At 43.6% G+C, this 23,089-nt stretch overlaps 1 protein-coding gene across 2 annotated transcripts in view; it reads right to left on the bottom strand.

Moving 5' to 3' along the window:
* Window positions 1-23,089, bottom strand: part of Cacna1d (calcium voltage-gated channel subunit alpha1 D) — a 357,002-nt gene that overhangs the window by 182,040 nt on the left and 151,873 nt on the right. The window lies entirely within an intron of this gene.

The following is a 23,089-nucleotide window of genomic DNA, read 5'->3' as shown; positions in this document are numbered from 1 at the left end:
ACAAAATACTAGCGAACATTTTTTTTTAAACAAATGTTTATAAGAACAGGTCCTGACAGCCCTTCCCTACTGCTTCCAGTGAGCACTTAACAGGTGCTAAAATTACAGTGACCACTGGGGCTTCTGAAAGCACTCACATATACCATCACATATGGTGCCCAGGTTGCTTTAGAGGGACACACTACAATTCAGAATTGCTGGCATAAAAGACACTGCTACTTAGGGAATATTTTTTAAGACCTTAAAGGACCTGATCCTTCATTATTCCCAAAGCAGCTTTCAGTTTTTACTTTGCATTTAACCAAAGTTCCTACAAGACTATAAAAAATCCACAGCCACTGCAAAAATGAGTGAAAATAATAGTTTCTGCAAAATACTTTAAGAGCCATGGTATTCATCCTTTAGAATTGGGTTATAGTGTACTGTAATTTGGTCTGTCAGCACTAATATCAGCATACAGCAGGCCCAGAACAGTGTGTGTTGACGCTAAGATGTGGGGGATGGGGTGGTTATAATGGCTTTATACAAGACTTAGCATCTGTCCATCCAAAAGATGCTTCCCTCAGACTATGACAAATGACATCCCAGGAAAAACACCAAAAGTATAAAAAGATGCCCCCAACAAAGGAAGCAGGCTGTGTACCTGACACTTGGGGTTATGTGTACATGAAGGCATGGCAGCATGGGTCATGAAAGAACCCATCATTCTATAAATAAAAGGGAGTGATGGGGCTGTAGAGATGGTTCAGTGGGGTTAAGAGCCCTGAGGACCCAGGTTCAATTCCCAGCACCCACATGGCAGCTAACAACTGTCCTTGACCTCAGTTCCAGGGGAATTCAAGGCCCTTTTCTGACCTCTGCAGGCACTGTAAGATATGGGTGCACTTACATCCATGTAGGCAATACACTCATACACATAAAAAAAGAAGAAATAAATTTTTTTAAAAAGACAGTAACGTGCTTCCTGATGCTTGGGTGTCAAAGGAGACAGGCCTCTCTGCTGACAACTGGAAGCACTTAAGTACCTCAATTTCTAAGAAACCAACAAGCGGGCTCCATATCTACCAGCCCTTCCTGACCTGGGCTAGTGAGGCTACAGACAGATCATAGTTATCACATGTTCAGTCCTGGGGAGGAGCAGAGAAGCCAAAGGGAAGCCTCTCCTCCTGTAGGTCCTCATAACAAGGAATCAAGGGAACACCTGTCAGTCATGCTTCCAAAGAGAAGCCAGCACTGCACCCCAGCACACTTGTGGCTTTGGCTCCAGCGCTGAACTGCCAATCTGCTGGCCCGAGCAGGACGGTTATCATGACTCCCTGTGCTCTGGCAGGGACCCACAAGCTTTCCACATGCTTCCTATGAGCCAAGTAAGCCCCACTGGATAACTAGACTGGAGTTCTTTCTGGGATCTCACCCAATGGAGCTGGCCACTGTGCAAGGTCATGCTAGCAACCATAGGCTGTGTAGAAGGGACCAGAATGACTGGCTAGAGCCACATGTCCCTGTCAGGACCTGTTTAGTGGGATGGCCTCTACAGATCCCACAGGGTATCTTCTTGTGGACACCTGTTGGATGGAGTATGTGGCCACCTGGCCTGTTTTAGCTAGAGAAGCTGTAAAACCAACCTAGAAAAAACCAGTAGTATACAATCAAGTAAAAAAGGCATTTTCCCTTTTACCACTCTTCCTTAAGAACGGAGGCATTCTTGAGACATAGGGCATTGGAAGGGCACCACACTCCCTATCTCAGAGGCATGGATTATGACACTGATATCTCTATAACCAAAACTGACCAGGAAGATCTGGAGTCTGGCTCAGACGTCTCATAAAAAGGGACAAGGAGATCCCACATGGCACAAGTGAGAGAGAAGATGGAAACTAAACTATTTCATGTTTAAACTAAACAGTGTGAGATTCCTCAAACAGTAAAGTGTAGAAGGGTCAACTGAGGCTCAGAAGGAAGAAGAAACCCATCCAACATCATAAACTAAGACAGCAGCTAAAGTTGGAAATGGAATTCTAGTCACCTGCATCTGGTATTCCCCACCATCATGATACTTAAGTGTCACTTATCCATGTTTGACATTTAAAACAATCAGAAAGGGCTCAAGGCCTTACCTCAGGATATAGGTCTTTCCAACTCAAGGCTTTTCCTAAGAGCTTCCCTTTGGAGCCTTCATTTCCTGCTCAGCCTTTTCTGCCCTCTCTCCACCAGGTACTAATGCAGAGTCTCACTGTCTTCCTCCCCTCTGCCCCCCCCATCTGCCATACCTGCCCCACTTGCCCCTTCTGCCAGTGGGGGTCCTGGTATTAAACCATATTGTGTATGTTCCCCAAAAACTTGGGCCTTGGTCACAGTTCTGAGCTATTTTCACATCAGAAGGCACCTTCTGGCAGCTGCCATTGGCCTCTGGCCACGAGGAACACACCAGGCAGTAGGGCCAGCCCGACCCCACTGCACTATGCCAGCAAATCCAGACTTGGAATCATCCCTGACAAACTCTGGTTTTCATCAGGAAAGACAGAAAGCAGCTCAGACAACTCAGCTCCAGGGTCCCCCCTCCCAGCTTTGTGGGCCCTCAAGGGCCAGTTTCCAGATTCAAGGCTAATCTAGAAAAACCCAAAGCAGTGGTACTACAGAACTCCCCTTTCCATCCCATCTCAGTCTTCCTAACTGCCCCCGTCTTTCTGCCCTGAGGCAGAGAGAAGACCACATGACCTCTCTGGGACATCAAGTTCCCTTTGCAGTAGGTTTCCTGAGCCTTCACATAACCCACTGGCCCAATCATACCCAGCAACGTCACAGGGAACTTTCCACTCCAAAATATGACATATTCTTCATCTGTCGCTCATGCATACATGGATGTGAAGGTCAAAAAGAAAGCTGGGTGACTGTAGATCATCTATTGCTTCAGTGAATTCCCTGTTGACACCTGGCAGAGCATAAGCACTTAGTGGTCAGGGAACAATCAGATGAACCCATGTCCCCCCATCCGATCCCCCCATCAGAAGCTGACTGTGCTAGAAAACAGCGCACAAACCCAGCAGAGGAAGGGGTGCTTGGAAGATAGTATGGAGGGTGGTGAAGACAACAGTGCCATACTCCGGAGCAGCACACCTTCCTGGAAGAGTGAACAGGGCCACAGTAGCCTTGCTCAATCATACAGTAAGCGAATGATCTATGTAAGAATACTGCTTCAAGAGAATGAGGGAGGAAACACAGGAGCAAGCATGACACTCAGCTCTCCCTCTACCCTTCCCTTCATAAAAACATAACCATGTATCAGCTTCCTATACCCTAAACCTGGCAATGAATGCATTTCCACTGCCATTGGGATGCATTGGGTTTCTCAGCTTCTTCACCCATCAACAGGGCATGTACTTCTATGATACCCACACATCCTGTGGCAAGTGCATTCCAGGTCTATCCCCTAAGAAGCTGCTGCCTCTCATAGAAGTGTTGTTTTCAATTCCTGATCCTGCCAAAGCTATAGCTCATGGGCTGATGACTGTGTTCTAATCAAAATCCCTGCTCAAGGTGTGCTGGGATGCAGTTGAGTGTGCCTCTAGGTCAAGTCAAGCACCACAGCATGGAAGGCCAACACCAGAACGCATGTCCTAGACAGGTGACTGCAGCTGGGTTTTGGCTGGCAAGAACAGGGACAGTAAAGTTGTCCCCTCCCCAACCATCTGGCTGGACAAGGCTCAGATGGCAGGAGGGAAATGGAAGAGTTGGTTCTACTCAGAAGGCCAAGTCTGCTTCCTCTGCTCTTTCCATCAGCACACAAGGGCTAAGCAGCCAGTGTCCTGAATCTCCTCCCTTCACTTTGCCTTTTATTGCAGAGATCGATTCAAATATTGGGTCCATTGCAATTAAAAGTGAGTTCATTCCAAGAAAAGGAAAAAAGGAATGAGTGTGGATTTAATTTCCATCCTCGGTTCACTCTGTGATTCTCCACAGGGTTTAGAATGTCTCCTCCCCAGTCAAAGGTTACACGATGCTAACTAGAGCAGCATATCCAGCACTTTTGCCCCAAACCCTCAAAGTTAAAGTTAACTGCCACCACCACTGCCTTATGAGTGGGTGGGAAGACTTTCATCTGAGGGGAAAAGATGGCCAAGTCCATCTTTTATTTAAATCTCTGCTGAAAAGGCAAAAGTTGATTTTAGCCACTGAACACATTAAAAAATTATGCACTGAGCTCTGTATCTTCCACCATCTATAAACGAAGGCACAGTGATAGTTTCCGTTACGAACTCACTCTAGACACTGGGCATTGACCATGGGGGGTGGGCAGTCGTAGATGTGATGAGAAGATTAACTCAAAGGGATTCATTTAGGTGGTAGGAATGAGTTCAAGGGGCCAGAAGAATTCTTCCAAATTTGATAAGTCAGCTCTGCTGTAAGGCTCTCATGGCGGGTTTTAATGGGACTTTGAAGAAGTAATTACATCAGTATTGTGAAAGAAAAAGTAATACTCCGAATTATCTTCCATTCAGGCACTGGCAATGGGCATTCTCCACATATCCTGGTTCATTCCAACATTTATTATAAATGCTTTCTCACACACATGGAGGCTGAGAGGATTTTACAGTTGGATGGCCATACTTCCACACCAATTCTGATTAGTTTTGCTGTATTTACCTTATCATATACCTCTCTAGACATTCCTGAATTGACCCATCAACACATCTGACTTTTAGATGTACTTTAAAACAAGATAAAAACCCATCCTTGCTTCACCCCAAACACTCACACCTGCTACTGGGTATGGGAACAACTGCCTAAAATCCCCAGCACTTGGGAAGCTGAGGCAGGAGGATGATCAAGATCAACCAAGAGTACCTAACAAGACTCAGTTAAACAAAATAAACACCAAGAAATAAATACCAAAATAAAACACCAAGAAAAGGAGGAAGGAAGGAAAGAAGGAAAGAGGAAACATACATGTTGCTATCTAGAGTAAATGTTCATTTGCACATTTGTCAAAGTACAATTACACATCAAGAAATGCATGAATCTTTGTATGTCATTAGTAAGTTTAGACATACATTATTTATGTGCAAAGGGCTTCTTCTACTCAACACACCAGTACATGTATCAATACTTCATACCTTTTCATTGCTGAGTATTACTCCACTATATGAACATATCAAAGGTTTATCTCTGCTCAGTCGATGAACATTTCTACTGTTTCTAGTTTCTTCCTTTGTGAAGAAATTGTTGTAATGGTGGTGAATAATTCTTTCTATGGAAATAGTTTTTCATCTTTCTTCGGTAAATATGGAGGAACTGTTGAGTGGTCAGTCTTACAAGAAGCCACCTGAGCTTCTCTATCGTGCAGTTTGTTCATGTGGAGTGTCCCTGATGTCATGGGAAGCAATCAGAGTGCCTACACCCCCATCTGCATGTAAAATTATGGTATTTTTCCCCTTCAGTCACTCTGTAGGTGTAAATAATGGTATGTTGTTATGGTTTTAATTTGCGTTTTTCTGATGACAATGTCTAGTATCTTTTCAAGCGCCTCTTGACATGTTGTAGCTTGTATTAAAATATCTGTTAACTCTTCCACCTATTCTTAAAATGCAAATTTTTAAAATTTATTTAATAACCACATACTTAGAAGCATTTCATTACAACAGCATTGACATATTCAATAACAATTTCCAGAGCTAAGATATATCTCTTTCAAAATTGACTGTAAATTTTTAGGTTCACAGTTGAATTAATACAGTTATACAATATTGAACTCTGTATAAAGCCCATAAGACATAAAATTGAATGAGGTTTTAACCTTTAAGAAACATCTGCATTTCATTTTAAAATATATTGTTTCATACAGAAAACAATATCATTTTTAATGCTACCAACACTTAGATGTTTGCATATGCATCTCTAATCTCTATGTACCTGAGTATTACTAGTCAGAGTCGGTTACTTTCTGAGATCCTTGGCACCTGAGCATGGATATAAGGTCATCAGGTAGATTTTAATGGTAGTATTTTTCACCTCTACTAATTAACATGAAGCAAATTTTTATGCTTCTTCCTCAAATATAACAAATTTTTTATTTGTTGATTTTTTGATCTCCTTCACAAGTGACTGTAAATTTCTAGGTTCACAGTTGAATTAATACAGTTATACAATATTGAATTTAGTATAAGCCCTGTAAGACATAAATTGAATGAGTTTTTTAACCTTTAAAAAAGATCTCCATTTCATTTTGCAGAAAGACTCATTGTTTTTGCTACTAACACTGAGATGTTGGAGCATGAATCCCTAATCTGTGTGTATTTGATTATTACTAGTCATAAATGGTTGCACTTGGATCCTTGGCGCCTGTGTATGTGTATAAAGTCATCAGGTAGATTCCAATGGTAATGTTTATGACCTCTACTAATTAGCATGATGTAAATTTCCATGCTTCCTCCTCAAATATAATACTTTTTAAAAAATTTGATTTTGTGTGTGTGTGTGTGTGTGTGTGTGTGTGTGTGTGTGTCACTCAGAACATCCCAAACCATTTCATTGGACTGTACACCCACTTCCCAGATAGCACCCTCCCATAGCCCCCCTCCCCCCAGTAGAGCCCTTATACTCTGATATCCCTGCTATTGTCTGCTGTGTTGTCGGCACCCCCAGCCATTCCCCACTACTTGCCCTTCTGGTGAATCAAGTCAGCCTATCTAGAGGTCTTTGTTTTAGGAGGGTCAGCTGCTCCTCTTCTAGCAGCAATCAGCTGTCAATATTCCTTTAGATAAGATTGGGATCTGCTGTTCATTTTCTGTCAATATTACTTTGGATAAGATTGGGGTCTGCTATTCATTTTCCCAGTTCTATGCTAGGTTACTATCTGGGAATCGTTTTGGCCACCCTGGCCAACAACTCAAAAGAAGGTATCTCCTATCTGGCATTGTTGCTTGTTATGTAGCCTTTAGCTATGCATACAGACTCTTAAGAAATTATATTGGCCCCCTTAATCTTTGGTTATACTTTCCTTCTGGGGGTTTAAGGCCATACAGTTGGCCCAGATAAACAAATTTATTTTTACTCTTCAGGTCATTTGAGGATCTGTTCCTCGGGGGTCACATGGGCTTGGGAGGAGCCCCTGGCTCCTTTCTTTTACCAGTTCTGCCTGTACTTTTATATTATTGAATTGTGTGAATGTTTATATGTCCTGGATGTATAAAGGATAAATTTTTTTGCAAATATTTTCTCCCAGTTGGTGGCCTGCTTGTTCCTTTTCTTAACAATGTCTTTGGAAGAATACGAGGTTTTCTTCAGATGAAGTTGACTGTTTTCCATGGTTGTTGCTCTTTGTGCTCTGCCTTAGAAGCCTTTGCTCACCCCTAACTTCGTCATCTTCGCACAAGTGTCCAGTGTACATTCTGCTCCATATCTCAATTCGCTTCATCTCACTGCTCTCCTGAAGTACATGTGCTCAGCTCCCTCATCCCCACCATCCCCGTGTCCCCAGCCCTGCCCGAGCCGCAGCGCGCACGTACACGCGCACACACACACACACTGGAAATTCACAACTTTGCTTTCTTCTGTTCCTCTCTGGACTTGTAGTCACATGTGTCTGCCACAGTGTTCAAGGTAAGATTAGTTTTTCTCTACGATAAAAGGATAGCTTCTGAGTTTCTGTTCATAGAGAAGAGGAAATCAGGTTTCAGAACATGGTCTGAGGTTGTGTGTGCTTTGTGTCCTGTCAGGCAGCGGGTGCCCTCTTGCTCCTTTTTTGGCCTGTGGCAGCGTCAGCTAGCCTTAGGGATGGGACTGTTTTCTTTCTTCTGGCCTCAGAGTCTCTGTGCCAGCCAGTCTCACCTGACATGGAGAATTTCTAGTCTCTTCAAACAGCAGAGCCATCTTTCAGAAGCCACACTAACCTAATTCTTTCTGCCATGCACACCTAGGTATATCTCCTGACACAGTAAGTAGACATGAAAACGTAGGATACGAACCAAGTTCTTCCATAGATAAATGAGGGTGAATGCTTTGGCGGTTCTCAGAACACATGTTCCTGTGTAATGAAAGCACAGATTCCATTTCCTTTGGGGTTTCTCCACCTAGTGTTGCTTCCAGAAAGGGGCTAGAATTGCCTTTCAGTGGTAGGAAGTAAAAGTTCGACACTCCTCCAAAAGCTCACTCCCTCTGCTCTAGACTGTGCATACACTGACCTCAGAGAGGACACTAAGCCACATCTGCCCTGACTCTGCTGTGCGCTCTGAGCCTGGACTTGACTGTTTGGAAGAGGAGGAGAGCATCTCCAGAGCAAGCACAGGGGCTTCTGTGGTGAGCACTTCCTTTATTCTGTGGTACTGGCCTAACTACTTACCAGTTTTCTTTGTTTTGTTTTTTTAAACAATGGGTAACAATGTTGCTTTACTCTTTCCATAATCACTGTCTTGCCATGGCTAGAAGCCTTCAACAGGTATTTTTTGGCTAGCTGGGAATTGTCTCACTAAGCCTTAAATGGCATAAAGCCCTGTAACTATTAATTCAGCAAAGACACATGTACCTCTGCACCTTGGTGAGTCACAAACATTTTGCAGAAGAGTCGATGTGAGTCACAAACTTCTTGTAGAAGAGTCAATGTCTTCTGCACCTGCCCAGCATTCTTTCCACTTACCAGAAAGACAGATCAAAGGAAGCAGTCATGCACTGTGGACTGTGGGTCAGATAAGCTCTGATCCTCAGCTGCCTGAGGCCCAAGCGCCAGGGACAAAGTGAGCAAGGAAAATGTTGGCTAGGGCTAGGAAAGGATCTTCCCCTTAAGCATGAGTGCATGGGCCCCAGGTCTCTATAAAGTGATGCCCATGATGAGTGCAATGCCCCTCCCACCTCAGTACACCATGCAGCCACCCCAGGAGGGCCCACTGCAGGTTTTTGTAGACACTTCTGTATAAGAAGGCTAGTTTTAACTTCCAGCCCCTTACAGTCCCAGGTACATTACCAATACTTCTCAGACATCTGCCCAACGAATTAATTAAAAGAAACATACCAAAATGGTGATCTTCACAGGGGAAACAAAAGGGGAGAGACTAGAGAACATTCCAAAACTCATTCCAATTCTGACTGTTAACTCTGTTAGGGCCAGGAGAGATGAAGCATGAGGAAATAGAAAATACAACTCAGCCTCTTTCTGTGAAGGTTCAGCCCACATAAAGCCCTAGGCATGGGTGGCGGCTAAGGGTTTGGGAGGGTGGGAATCAGAGCCTCATACTGCAGCCTGCTCTGTGCCGCCAGGTGAAACAGTCCCAAACACAAGGGAGATGGAGGCAGGGGGACCTCCCAGGTGTCCTTAGGCTAATAGGCCCACTCGCTGCCACCTGCAAACAGCCACAGGTGTGTCATCTTACAAGACCCTAAGACTTAAGAATTATCAACCCGACTTCAGCAGTAAAGATGCTGAGACCAAAGAAAGGAGGGGCAGTTTGAAACCACAAAGCCAGTGAACGACTAACCTAGAATTTGAATGCCAGATGTTCAATAGCAACACCAGCTTAAGAAAGAAAAAAGGAAAAGGGGGCCAGTGAGATAAGTCAGTGATAAGGAGGCTTGGGGCCAAGCCTGGCAAACATGAATTCAACCCCTAGGACCGACACGCCGGAAAAAGAAAATGGATTCCCACAAGTTTTCCTTGATCTACATATACACCCCCCCAATAAATAATTAAATGTAAAAAGTTTTGATAAAAAGATTTGAACAACCAGAGAACCCCAAGTAGCTCGATGAAAACAGGCACAATCCAGGTGCTACAGCTTCTATCGATAAGAATTCAGCACCAACAAGGTGAGATTCTGTGAGAAGGCCTGAGAAGTTCAAGACCCCGCGCTATGCACCAGGGAAAGATGGGAAGAGAGTGGCCTAGTGACAAGCCAGAAGGGGGAAGCTTCAGCAGGGCTAGGGGACACTGCAGTGTAGTTGGGGGCCTGAAAACTGGTAGAGAAAAGCAGATGGGGCTGGATCATCTCAAGCACTCTAAATGCCACACACAGAATGACTGTGTAGCCCACCAGATGCTAGTGGCTTCCCAGCAGCAGAGAAGCAGTGAGGTGTTGTCAGAACTGTATCTGGACTCTAGGCAGTAGCAACAGCAGCACACAGGCCGCCAGGGACAGCTTTTAGCATCCGCAGGAATCCAGACTGTCCACAACCCAAGCATTCCTGAAATGCCCAACTACCCTGGGCCATCTGAGGACAGCTCCATGCTAGCTGCAGGACAGGCAAGCACCTCGCAGCCCACTCGTGCCCTCATCTCTCCACCCTGTTCGCCATCGATACAACTGCGGCAAGGAGTTGCTGGGTGGTGTGAAGCGGCAAGTGGAAGAACAGGTCAAGAGAGCCGGTGTCCTGAAAGGCCCAACTTCTCAGTGTGATGGGAGGCCCTTCTGACTCAGAGGACATGAAGGGCTGCTCAGAGTTGCCCAGGGCAGAGTCACAGACTCAGGCCTTCTGGTTATACCCTTCCCAAAGACTATCCCAGCACCTACAGTGTGCCTGGTTCTGCAGTCTGGGGAGAAAAGGAAGGAAGTAACAGACACTCTCTTTACAGACCTGCTATTTGATCTCTGGGTGAAGAACTTTTTCTACCACAAGCACTCTTCAAGCCACCATCCATCTCTTCACTGGAGTTCACATGCTCCCCATTAATGATGCCTCTTTTCTAGGTACTGAAGTTCCACTCCAGCACAGCACTTAGCAAGCAACTCCTGTCAGTTGACCATCTCTGATCCTCACTGAGGAGCTGGAATTGACAGCACAACTAAGTCACCCACATCCCTCACATTTCCTTTTCCCCAACCGCAAAGTGGATATTTAGTAATTAGAGCAATGCTACCTAACTCTTGCTGAATACTCACCATGAGCCTGCTATAAAGCTAAGTACCCGAGAGGCATCATCATAACCCTAAATTCCAAATGTTACGTTCAGTGATTTATAGTTGAGGAAACTGAGGACTCAGAAGGTCACCCCAGGCCCTCTGCTCTGAGCCCCAATGGTAACCACCTCTCCTTACCCCACACCATCACCACCGTCCTGCCTCCTGGTATCAAAGGGCTTTTGGTCCTTGTTAGCATAGTGGTGAGTATACTCACCTGCCTGTCATAGGGGAGACTGGGGTTCAATTCTCTGACAGGGAGAACACTTTCCATAGGGACTGGAGAGACGGCTCAGTGGTTAAAGAGCACTTGCCGCTCTTGTACATGGCGGCTAACAACCATCCATAGTGCCAGTTCCGGGGGCTCTGATGCCCTCTTCTGACTCCATAGGCACTGCATGACATGAGTGAACTTACACACATACAGGCAATACACTCACATGCATAACATAAAAATAATACATAAAACATTTAAAGAGGGCTTTTGGAAGAACTGGGAGAGATGATAGAGAAAATGCGGCAAACTCTGTCAATGCAAGCTCCACACAGAGGCATTGGAAGGGCTGTTTCTCCAGACTACAGTGTCATGAGGTAGCAGACGCTCTGCCTTGTTGGTTCTGACAATATCATGTAGGTACTGAGCTTTGAGGGGTAAGCAGGATTTGAAAAAGGAGAGGAGGGGAAGGGAAGGGAGAGGACAGGAGGGGAGGGGAGGGGAGAGGACAGGAGGGGAGAGGAGGGAATAGCGCACACTCTAGGCAGTGTGTTGGAGTAGACAAGAATGAAGAAGGTAGGTCCAGAGGTTCAAGATACAGTAAGTCCAGCGCTCACATCAATTTTCAGTGCACACCCACAAAACTCTCGTGGCAACAACCCTGTTCTTTACTCTCAAACCACCAAATAGACATTCTATCAGTGTTCAGGGCCTGTCTCCATGGAAACTGACCTCCCATGTCCTCTTCTCTGGGGAGGGAGTTTTATTATGTGGCCAACAAGATGCTAGAAGTTTCCAAGTAGCAGACATGGTGAGGTGTTGCCAGAACTTCCTTCAGGCCAGACAGCCCAGACCCCAAAGGGCACACCTTTTTTAAAGAGGAGAGGCTGGTACAGTAATGACTGTTAACAAGGCAACCAACTGTTTTCTAACTTGATTTGAGACCTGCTCCACAGGAGGGAACTCATACCTGGTATCGTAAACCTGGCTGAACGTCCCATCCGGGGAGGTCATCGGCCCTAGAGGGAACCTACTATTGTTGTTTTGCTAAATGGTCATGTTGTCAAACTAGCTTCTAAATGTTTATATCCATATGTTTGTGTTGCTCTCACCTTGGTCAGAGAAGCTTCTGTGCACAGTGGGCAGCAGTTAATACAGAGACTCATTATTGGCTGCTTATTTGCATGGCTAATTAAATGCCAATAATATGGCATGATATTTTTTGAGGAAAGGAGAGGAAAGGAAAGGAAAAAAGAGAAAGAGGGATGGAGGGGGAAAGAGAGATGGAGAGAGGGAAAGGGAGGGAAGGAGGGAGAGGAGGGGGGAGGGAGGGAGGGAGGGAAGAGAAAACCAAGACAATTTAAGTCTATCGTGTTTTCTGGTAGACAGACCTGCTGTAACTGTGAGCACAGTGTAAGGCCAGGGACTGGTTAGGAGGAAGAAGGGAGAGGGTAGGATGGCTGTCTCCTTGATAAGCTTGGTTGACTGCAGGGCACCCATTGTTTGGTGAGAGAAAATGTACACTTGGCCCTCTACAAATGGGGAATAGGGAGAGAGGGGCAAGAAGATACACACGAGAAATGTCCACTGTCACCACACTCCTTTCCTTGCCTCTTTCCACAAAGACACATACTCCCCACCTCCTCAGAAATGAGTATTTGACCCTAAAGGTCCTAGGGAAGACTATAGGATGACACAACTTGTTCCACTCCAGCCAGTGTGGACATCAAGTCTTGGACACTGACTCTAACGGTGATGAGGATACATCACACCTCAACCCTCCCTCATCACAACCCTTAGCTTCAACAATCTGCTTGACCCACATGGTCCTCACTGATCTTACAGCACTGCACAGGAACACATTGGAAAGAAAAGGTCTTTCAAGAAGCATCCATAAAGTCCACACCATCCATTCTTCAGGTAGAGACTCAAAGGTCCAAAGAGAGAAAAAGAATTACCTAACATCACAAGTCAGGTGATGGCTGGAAATAGAGATGAGCCAGTGTGACAATCAACAGAGATGTTGTAGTAAAAATATACAAACTACATCAAACCTGCCATCAGAACAGCATCAAGAACTGTTAGCCAGGCTCGGTGGTGCACGCCTGTGATCCCAGCTACCCAGAGGCTTGAGGCAGAAGGATCCCAAGTTAGTCTGAGTCCACTCACTAGTAGATCTTATCGCTAACTCAGAGTTGACTCCAATCTCAACCACCCAGAACATGCTGGGTTGGACATCTCAGTCCCTGGGTGGGGATGGGAAACACACAGCCATGTTTCCATTTGAGCATGAAGTTATCACCCAGACATTTTGGTCCCTTGACGCCACTGAACCAGCACAACAAGAAGGAAAAGGGGTTCAGGTACTGACTGTGGTAGCGATTCGGCTCAATACCAGCAAAGTGGTTTCTTCTGCATAATAGAAGCAACAAGGTAATGTCCACAACACAGATGATTCTCCAGGGCATCTTAACACTTCCATGTCCTATAGTAGGAATTAACGTGAAACCATGGCAACCCAAACGAGGTGGGAAGCTGAGGCAGTCCCTGCACTACTCAGGAGGGTAGGGTAAGGGAATTGCTTAGCCCAGGAGACAAGGGACAGATAACATACTGAGATCCCAGAAAAGAAAAAGACAAGGGAGAGGGGCGGGGGTAGGGAGGGAGGACTGATGGTGTATCCAAGGCCAGGGGAAAGATAATATGAGCAATGTAAAGGGTAAGCCAGAGATGTTGATTACAGTACATAGCTAATTACAGGAACGAGCAGCTTTGCATATCTACTTTTATTTTTATATATGCATTTCTATTTGTGCAGGTTACTCATTTTCTTTTTTAATATTTTATTTATTATTTTAATTTTATGTGTAAGAGGGTACTGCCTGCATGTATGTGAGTGCACCCATGTCATGCAGTGCTGCGGAGGTCAGAAGAGGGCTTCGGATTCCCCTAGAACTGGAGTTAAGGACGGTTTGTAGCCACCATGTGGGTGCTGTGAATCAAACCTGGGTCCTCTGCAAGAGCAGTCAGTGCTCTTAACCGCTGAGCCATCTCTCCAGCCCCCTTTCTTCTCTTTTTTGATCTTACATGTAAGTTGCTAAAATTGACTTAGCTAACTCACCAAAGAATAATATAGTGTTTAGGTAACAAGAATATTCAATAGGGCTAGGACTAAATTTGAAAAAATGACAGAAAATACAAGAGAAATACAGTGCCTTCTGAGACAGACATCCTCATTTGGAGAAACAGTGACAACTTGTAAGAAAGTTAGCACTGCTTTGGTGGGTGGCGGCAATTACACTGTTGCATGGGAAGTCACATGTGCAAGGAGGGAATACAGGTCAGAAGAGCGGACAGCCCTCAGCCATCCACCGCCTCTCAGCTCCAGATCACCCTTCTTGCTTGTTCTATGAAGATGGATTTAAGACTTTTAAGTATTCTTCCTTTGTTAAGTGCCCTAATGCTAAGCTGTCCTGACAGAGGACCCTGGAAAGAAATTGTAAGGATTTTGTTTCCTGGTTCCAGCATGCTAGTCCAGCAGGCTCCTGCACACATGTAGCTTCTCCAGGACCTAGCCCCTGCAGGATCTGAGGCAGCAGCACCAGCACCAGCACTCTCCCCAGCATCCCTCCAGTGATAGCTAATCTTGGTTGTCAGCTTGATTCCCCTCTCCCCGCAGAGAGAAGGAACCTCTGTAGAGGGATTTCCTCTATCAGTCTGGCCTGTGGCCATGTCTGTGAGGCATTTTCTTAACTGCTAATTGATGTAGGAGGAACCAGCCCACTGTGGTCAGTGCTATCCTGGAGCAGGTGGGCCTGGGCTGCATAAGCAAAGTAGCTGAGAAAGCCAGGAGAGGCAAGCTAGTAAGCAGCATTCCTTCACGGTCTCTGCTTCAGTTCCTGCTCTAGGTTCCTGCCTTGGCTTCCCTTGATGATGGGCTGTAATCTGTAACCCAAACACACCCTACCCTCCTTCAAATTGCCTTTGGTCATGATGTTTATCATAGCAACAGAAACCAAACTAGGATACCTCCCCTCTACTCTGGACAGTTCTTAATAGAGTGTCTTTGATGAGATAGCTCCCAATGAAAAATTTTCCTTGGTACTATATAGGGTGGGGTTCTGGAAATTTTCAAAGGAGATGGGGGCAGGTTCCAGCTAGTTCCATTAGCACAGAAGCAAAATGACTTTTCCATCATCTATAGGACAAATTCTCTGTCATTCAAAGGGCCACGTTTGGCCCTGGTGGGTGCATTCCTGGAGTATTTTAGCTCCGCGCTCAGGGTAGTGAGCTGACATTTCCAAAGATCTCTCACACCCTGCTTTATTTGAATCCATGCACACATAGATACCAAGAACACCAGTAGGGGATAGGAAGCAGATGCTGAGGACATGGGCATCTTATCCTAAATGATAATGAGTTGGATGTGTACCCAGAAGTAAAGCATGTGGCTTCTTATGCAGGTCCTGGGAGGAGGTGGGGGAGAAAGGGGGGAAGAGGGAGAGAAGAGAGGGAAGAGAGGGAAGGCAGGGAGGAGATGGAGAGGAGGAGGGGGAGGAGGAGGAGGGGAGGAGAGGGGGATAACATGCAGTGATTCTCAAACAGGGCCAGTTTCTCTGGAGTTAAAAGGGAAATGAGGGGCTGGAGAGATGGCTCAGCGGTTAAGAGCACTGACTGCTCTTGCAGAGGACCTGGGTTTGATTCCCAGCACCCACATGGCGGCCTCAAATAGTCCTTAACTCCAGTTCCAGAGGAATCCGAAGCCCTCTGCTTACCTCCGCAGCACTGCATGACATGGGTGCACTCACATACATGCAGGCAATACACTCATACACATAAAAATAATAAAATATTTTTTTAAAAAAAGGAAAATGAAAGTTCAGTATCAGAACCTGATGCACAGTACAGAAAAATTGTAATAGCTCTGTCCTGCAACTGGTAAGCACTCTACGCCACAGTTCAATTTGCAAGCTTAAGTTCACTCATTTAGGATTAGATACATCAAAGCAGTCCAGCAATGTTCTGCATACAGAAACAATCTTATGCAGAAGCAAGGAGTCTTCTTAGCTATAGAACCTATTAAACATGGCATTACACAAGTCAGACTTCAGATTTGTCTTCTAATCCTGCAGAACTGTGCTCCTCAGCCTGCTCAAGCCCTGTCAGAAAAAGGGTGTCAGATTTTGACTTCTGACCATGATAGAGTAAAAGGACCAAATGTGCCCTCCTGTCTTAAACAGCTAAAACACCGCGAGGAGGCAGGGAGAAGAGGGGGCTTTAAATACTCAGCTGCAGACCTCGAAGTGAATCTCTCTGTAAGAATGAAGTCCGTCTCTCACACCAAAGAATCCCCTGTGATTGCCCTCACTTTCTGTCTGAGGTACATGTTAAAACATGAAGCAGGGAAGGGACACCCCAAGCAGAACATCAAGGTCTCACTGAGCTGAGGGGATAGACCAGAAAACAGAGAACTGGAGGGCAACAGACATTCCACAGCAAAGAACCCAGACATCCCTTTAGTCTTTGTTGAGTAAGTCACAGATGTTAGGCTAAAGTTCCATGAAGTTAAATAGAAAAGAAACCTTGTGACTGAGCTGAAAGGGTCCCAGCTCCCAGAGGAATCATTTCATGTTCTAACAACCAGAGGCAGGAGATTGCTATCTCTTGGTCTTTCAACAATGACAAAAGGCAGTCAGAGAGGACCACTCTGAATGTCAAGTGGGAATGCTAACTGCCTGCCACAATAGCACCACACCCTTAAGCTGTAATATCACAATGCCCAGCATGCACACCAAAATTACCAGAATTACCACGAAAAAGAGAAGTGGGGCCCACACCAGGGTTCTTTTTTTTTGGAGAGGAATTTTGTTTTAAAGAAACAGATTCAGGAATGATGCGGTAAGCAAAGATATAATACTTCTGTTAAACTTTAGTCAATAATGTAAAGAAAAACACATAATAAAAGGAAATATAAGATATTTCAAAGTTTGAAATGATGATGTCTAAAATTTTTTAATGACTTATAAAATGAACATCAGACTAGACCAGATCTCAGTCAACGACGACTCACAGTCCTAACCCAGACCAGAGTCTATATTTGCAAATAAAGGGGTTGTTTTGTTTTCTTCTTGCGTGTACATGCATGTGTGTGTGTGTGTGTGTGTGTGTGTGTGTGTGTACGCTTGAGTGGGCATTCATATGTGTGAATGCAGATGTACACACGCCATGGAATGTGTGTGAAGGTCAGAGAACAACCTTGGTGCTGGTCCTTTTCTTCCTTGTTTGAACAGTGTCTCCCTGTTGTTTTTCTGCTGTCCAGGGTGGCAAGCTTTCAGGGGAGCCTCCTGTCTCGGCCTCCCATCTTGCAGTGGGAGCCCTCAGACTACAGGCATGTGTAGGAGACCATGCTGCCTGGCAGCCCTCCCTGCCCCCCAGGGCAAGCAGCCTCCGGAGAACTTGCTGATCAGTCCTCCCTGCGCCCTAAGATAAGCAACCTTTCCGATGATTCAAAATAAGCCTGCGCAACCACCAATTTCCTTAGCCTGCAACCAGACTCATGGCACCAGGTCCCCTCATCCTAAGGGACATTCATTAACCCATTGAGACAACACCTTCCTTCCCTCTTCCCCAGCCAATTTCCTGCTTCAGCCTGTATAAGAATCCCCGTGGAAAAATAAACTTTGGCAGCTTGATCAGAGTTCTTTGTCTTGCTGTCATTCTTCGTGTCTCTTGTCCCATCATTCCAGGTCCCTGGGAGTTCGAGTCTCCATCTCACGCCCTGCAGGCCGGGGCAGGCATGGATCCTGTACTTCCAGCTTTTATGTGTGTTCTGGGGATTTGAACTCAGGTCCTCATGCTTGCCTGAAAAGTGCTTCTGCTCACTGGGTCAACCCTCTAGCAGCAAATATAGCCTTGCAGGCACACTCACGTTTGTGCATATTGTCCCTGTTTCCCTTTTTGGAATAATGAGGGAGCAGAGCAGTTATAACAGGTCAGATGGCCTGCAAAGCACTATCTTGCTCTTTTCAGAAAAAAAGTTGCTATCCTCATTCAATTAAAGCACTTTAATGAATATTTAGGCCCAAACTATATCTGGGTTCTCCAGGGTATCTTGTATCTTAATACAAGGCAAAGTAAATTTCAGAACAAAGAACATCATTTGAAAATGGCAGACACTTCATATGATAAAGTCATTAATTCATCAGAAGACTTAGCAAACATCTATGATTTGAGCACATGCCCCAAGGGTTCATGTGCTGGGAGCTTGGCCTCCAATGTGCCAATGTTATGCTGTAATGCTCATTGGGGGTGTGCCCTTGGAAGTGTTCCTGTGGAACCCCAGTCACTTTCTGACTTCCTAATTTACTATGTAGTCTCTCATTGTGATATCACTGCCATGGAGTCCTCACCAGAGCCAGCACCAGCCAATGGACTTACTGCCCTCCAGACTATGAGTTTAAATAAATCTCCGTTCTATAAATTACCCAGCTTTGGGTATTTCATTATAGTAGTGGAAAGCAAATTAATACCCAGCCCTAAATGCATACTCATACATTAGCAAAGCTTTAAAATTGACGAGGTAAATCTGATAGAACCAAAAGGATAAATCCACAGCTGCAGTTGGAAACCTCAGCATTCCCCACAGTGGTTAATAAAACACTTCTGCAGAAAATCAGAACACCATATCAAGCTATTTTATTAAATTTACAGGAACAGAGAATGATAAAATCATCTACCCAATTAACATTATCTTGGAGTTTATATGGAACATTGACCAAGACATGATATTTGGGGCCATAAAACAAGGATCAATAAATTTAAAATATTTGAAAGATTTTAAAGACCATTCTCTGATCATAAAAGAATTAGATTAAAAACCAACAACAGAAAACGTGGAAAATCCTAAATATGTAGAAACTTAAAAAGTTCAACAGTCAAAGAAGAGAAATAAGAAAATACATTGGTCTGAATAAAAATGAAATGTAACAACAGCAGCAAGAAATAAGCTAGCACATAGTTAACACTTAGAGGAAATTTAGAGCTGATATTCTGGTATTAGATATGGAAATATATATAAAAAACAAAGACCTGAAAATGTAAAATCAATCATGTAAGCTTTCAGCATAGAAAAGATAACCAAATTAAATCCAAAATAAATGGAAGGAAATAAGGGAAATATCAAAAATAAAAGAAACTGAAAATGGACAAATAGAGGGGGAAAAAATCAAGAAATTAAAATGTAGGGTTTTTTTCCTCCTTTGCATCAAGTAAACCTTTAACTCTGTGTCTAGATTGATCAACAGAGAGAGAACAAATTGCTAGCACCAAAAATGAAAACAACAGAATTACAGAGCCTAGACACTTTGAAAATATAGTTGGGAAATATTATGAGTAATTTTACACCAATATATTTGATGACCTAGATAAAAGAGAAAAAGATTCTTTAAAGATACAAGCCACCAAAGCTCAGCTAGGAAGAATAGAAAAGCTGGAGTGTCCAATATCTACTTAACAAACTAAATTCCCAATTAAAACTTTTCATAAAGAAAACACAAGACTCAGGTTGACTAATTAGTTCTATCAAACATTGCAGGAAGCAATAATACTAGTCCCTACACAAAGCCATTCAGGAACCGGAGGAGGAGAACATACTTCCCAACTCATTTCATCAGACCTGAAAACCAAACACATTTAAAGAAAGAAAACTATAAACTAGCATGCCTTATGTTCACAGACATAAAACCCATCCTTAACAGAATATTAGCCAAGTAAACTCAACAATATATAACAAGAAAACACACAATAAGGCCGACCTACCAAAATCAAGTGAGATATACTCCTAGGAAGACAAGATTACCATTTGAAAGTAAATGTTACTCTATTACTGTAGGGGGGAAACTGACAAAATTCAAAATATCTACTATGTGGGAGGAATAAGGATCTAAAGGGAAGGGAACAAAAATGGCAATGGACGTTAAGAAAGACAGAATGTCACATTTTTTTCTCTCATAAGCAGATCTAGATTTATGAGAGAGAGGAGAGAGAGAGAGAGAGCAAGTGAGAGAGAGAGAGACAGAGAAGAGATGGGAGGGGAGGGAGGGGAGGAGAGGGGAGGGGAGGAGAGGAGGGAGGAAAAGGGGAATATGAACAAAGTCCAATGATAAATAGATGTGAAAACGTCATAATGAAACCCATGATTTTATATGCCAACTAAGAAGTTGACTTAAATAAAAATCCATACTAACTCATGGCAAAATCTCTGTTGACAAGCAGGAATAGAAACAAAATCTGATACAGGAATCTACAACAAACCCACACTATTAAGTAACAGCAAAACAAACCCTTTCCCCTAAAACCACAAACAAGACAAAAACTCTACTATCAACACTCCTATTTGACAATAAAAAGGAGGTTCTAAACATTGCAGTAGGGAAAGAAAAAACATAAAGCCCCACCAGACTGCAAAGAAAGAAGTAAAACTGTCCTCACTCACAGGTGGCAGGATGTTTGTGTCTAAAATCCTCGGGAAGACACCCAAGGACTGGGGCGATGGTTCCGTGGATAAAGCACTTTCCACACAAGCAGGACGACTGGAGTTTGGCTCCCCAGAACCACATAAAAGCCAGGCAGGCATGGCAGCCACCTGTAACCCCCAGTACTCAGGAGACAGAGATGGGAGATCTCTGGGGCAAGCTGGCCAGGAAAACTAGGGGAACTGGTGTGACGTCAGGTTCAGCAGGAGATTCTGCTTCCATAATAGTGGCAAGCAATGGAAGGAGAAATTAAACATCAACTTTGGACCTCCACATGTATGTGTACACATGTGTAAATGCATCTTCACATGTGCACCCATACACACAAACATGCATACACACAATCACATACATATATGCATGCAAAAAAAACCCCAAAGAAATACACCCAACTGAGTAATAGAAAGTGAATTTATAGGATATGTGGGTTTGTTTCTCTATAGGAGCAATGAAGTTGAACTACCATTTACAATCAGCATAAAAACTCATAAATAGGGAGGCATATAGCAAAATGTGTAAAGATCAAAACCCAAAATCCATAAACATTAAATTAGGTCTAACTAATTGATGACAACACAGGTTCACAGGTCAGAGGATTCAGAATTAAACTGTCAATTCTCTCTACACTGTTGAGTAGAGTCAATGCAATCACCATCAAATGCCCAACAGGAGACAAGAATAACAGGGCTCAGGGGCACATTATTAGAATCCCAGCATGGGACAGGGGCTAGGTTGAGGCAGGAAGATTATGAATTTGAGCCCAGCCTGGTTACCTACAGAGAGTCTGCCTCAAAAGAAGCAACCAAAAAAAAAATCCGAAATGGAAAAAAATTCACAAAGTGATTCTAAAATTTATATAGAAACACAAAGGACTGAGTACAGAGACAGAGAATGTGGACAACTTAGCCTCCAGGTGTTCTGTAAAGTCACAGTAGTCAAGACAGACGGGGTGTGGCAGAAAGACAGAGCCACAGGTCAATGGAAAAGAGTAGAAACTAACCATACCTGTATATCTATACATGTATAGATATATAGATATAGATAGATGATAGATAGATGATAGATAGATAGTAGATAGATTCTAGAGAGACAGATAGATAGATGATAGATACATAGATATAGATAGATAGATACATAGATGATGATAGATAGATGATGATAGATAGATAGATAGATGATAGATAGATAGATGATAGATAGATATATAGTAGATAGATTCTAGAGAGACAGATAGATGATAGATACATAGATGATGATTTCGATATGATATAGATAGATAGATAGATAGATGATAGATAGATGATAGATAGATAGATGATAGATAGATAGTAGATAGATTCTAGAGAGACAGATAGATAGATGAGAGATACATAGATATAGATAGATGATAGACACATAGACAGATTTAGATAGATAGATAGATGATAGATAGCTAGATGATAGATAGCTAGATGATAGATAGATAGATAGATAGATAGATAGATAGATAGATAGATAGATGTGTAATTTAAGTGACAAAAGGCAAGGTATTTAATAGACGAAAAATTTTCAGCAAATAATGCTAGACCTAGACACTCAGGTGAAGTAGTAAACTTCAGGGGCTGGAGAGTTGGCTTTGTTTTGCAGAGGTCTCAAGTTTGATCCCAGCACCCAGGTACAACAGCTCACATTGGAGCCTATAAGTCCAGCTCCAAGTGATCCAGCTTCCTCTTCTGGCCTACATGGACAATTACATGTGCACATATCCCCATAGAGATACATGAATACACATAACTAACAAATAAAATCTTTAGAAAAACAAACTTCAACTTGTATCTCACATATACCTTATATAAAATTATCTCAAAATAGATTGTATATAGAAAGCTAAAACTATAAACCTGGATTCTTACCCAGAGGCACTGAGGGAGAACCTGCCTGCAGGCTCATTCAGGAGCAATGGACCAGCAGGCAGAATTCAGTTACATGCACTGATAAGGCTGAGTTCCCCCTTGTTACTAGCTGTCAGCTGAGGTCATTCACACCTTTAGAAGCAGTCATTCTTGCCCAATCACCATTCTCCACCTACACAGCCAGCAACACTGAATCTAGTCTTCTCTTTTGAAGTTCTGGGTGGGTCTTATGCCCTCCTTTTCTAGTTTTAAGGATCCATACAGTAACCCTGGGCCCACCCACTTAACTTTCCAACATCAGTCAATTGATTAGCAAGTTAAATCCCACCTGTACTATCTCTTTTGCTCTGTAATATAACATAGTAATGGGTGTAGCACCAAGGGGCCACCTTCCGTGCCATATGACCCAGCAATTACGACCCTTTCTACTTTTCCCAAGAATGATTAAAACATATGTCAACACAAAGACTTGTTTAAAAATATTCATAGAAGTTTTACCTGTAATAACTAAAACCTGTCTATGTGGTTATCACAGCTAAAATAATGTTTCTAATATTTGGGCCCAAA

The sequence above is a fragment of the Nannospalax galili genome, unplaced genomic scaffold (assembly GCF_000622305.1).
Source record: "Nannospalax galili isolate Female #2095 unplaced genomic scaffold, S.galili_v1.0 scaffold485, whole genome shotgun sequence".
Lineage (NCBI taxonomy): Eukaryota > Metazoa > Chordata > Mammalia > Rodentia > Spalacidae > Nannospalax > Nannospalax galili.
The sequence above is the reverse complement of the archived record's forward strand: the minus strand, read 5'-3'. Positions and strand labels throughout refer to the sequence as shown.